The sequence below is a fragment of the Ursus americanus genome, chromosome X, assembly GCF_024610735.1.
Source record: "Ursus americanus isolate L20-20 chromosome X, mUrsAme1.1.p, whole genome shotgun sequence".
Classification (NCBI taxonomy): Eukaryota; Metazoa; Chordata; class Mammalia; order Carnivora; family Ursidae; genus Ursus; species Ursus americanus.
Window position 1 is genome coordinate 101392903 of NC_142164.1, and position 1813 is coordinate 101394715.

Consider the following 1813-nt stretch of genomic DNA (forward strand, 5'->3'; position numbering starts at 1 on the left):
AAGGTGTACAATGCGATGACTTGAGACCTGTATATATTGTAAAATGATTAACACAGTAAGGTTTTTTAAAACATCCATCACTTCCAAAATTGCTGTGTGTGTGTGTGCGCACGCGTGCGCGCATGTGCTCAGAACATTTAAGATCTATTTTCTTGGCAACTTTCAAGTATGTAATGTAGTATTGCTCACAATAGTCACCATGTTGTACATTGGGTCTCCAGAACTTCTCTAATAATTGGATGCTTGTAGCCTTAGAGAAACTTCTCCCTGTTTTCCCCACCCCCTAGCCCCTGGCAACCACCATTCTACTCTCTGTTTTATCAGTTAGACTAAAACAAAACGAAACAAAAAACGTGTCTACAGGGAACTCATTAGCTCATCTCAGCCACTTTTGATAGCCCCATCAGATGTATTCCTTCTCAGGTCCTTGGCTTCTATGTAGGGCTGTCATTAAACCTCTTCCCCTTTAAACCCTTCAGCTTTGGTGTCAGAGAGCTTTGAAACTAATCTCCGAGTTGACAATTTGTTGATTTATAACTCCAGCCTGAGCCTTTTCTCTGAACTACTCTATTATACCCAACCGATTACTCAGCATCTCCTTGGATGGTTAAGAAACATTTTGCCCTTAACATGAGTACAACTCACCTGTTGTCTTGCCTCACAAACCTGTACCTCAGTCTTTCTCATGACGATTACTGGAAATTCCATCTTTCTAGTTATTGAGGCTAAAAATCTTGGAGTCGGTTTGGACTCCTGATTTCCCCATGTCCATTATGCGATCTCTTAGCAAACTCTATGCGATATAAATGCAAAGTGTGTCCAGAACCTCATCAATTCTCGTCCTTTTTATTGCCAAGCCCAAGGCATCAGTATTTCTCATGTGGATCACTGCAGTTGTCTCCTCAATATCCTACTTCTTTCCTTGCTTTACTTCCGTCTCTCCTCAGTACAGCATGCACAGTGAACTTGAAAAATAGATCAGCTCATGTCATTTCTCTGATCAATCAGACTAGAAGCCCATGCTGTTACAGTGGGCAACAAGTGTCACAAATGTTTCCCTTTCCAAGTCCTTGACCTCATAATCCATTACCTCTGTCTTGATCGCTCTCCTCTAGGCATTTGCTCTCTGTGATTCCTCGAGCTCTGTAAACATGGAGTCCCATTATGTATTTAGGGATTGCTGTTGCCTCTGCCTGTATTGTTCTTTTCTGCAGATGTATATGCCTGACTCCTTCATCAACTTCTCATTTGTATTCAAATACCACTCTCTAGATAGGGCCTTTCTTGGTCATCCTCTTTAAAAACATTGAACCCTCCTAAGTATTCCCTCTTCTTCCATGGTTTCCATTCTTCCATAATACTTACTGCCATCGAGCAAGAGATAATGTTTTATTTATTTTCTTTATTCTTTCTTTTCCCACAATAGAATTTAAGTTCCATGAAAGTAGGCAATTAATAGATATTAAACATCTATATTTTTTATTATATTTGATTATATAAACATCTTTATATTTGATTATAACATCTACAAAACTGTGTCTATCACACAGTATTAATTCAATAATTATTCTAGGGCAATCCTCCAATTTGAAGGAGTAGTTTACTTAGGCTTTTTCTTTAACAATCTCTCTAGATGGATTTGATCCACATTGAATCTTGATATGAAAGTACAATGAAGTGAATCTAACTTACTGTGTTATTTTTATACATTAATATAATCAACTATAGTATTCTATAAGATGATATAAAAATATGGGTCATTGGTTTGCAGAAAAAACAGTATTTTTTCCAGTTTTACAACAGACTTGAATAG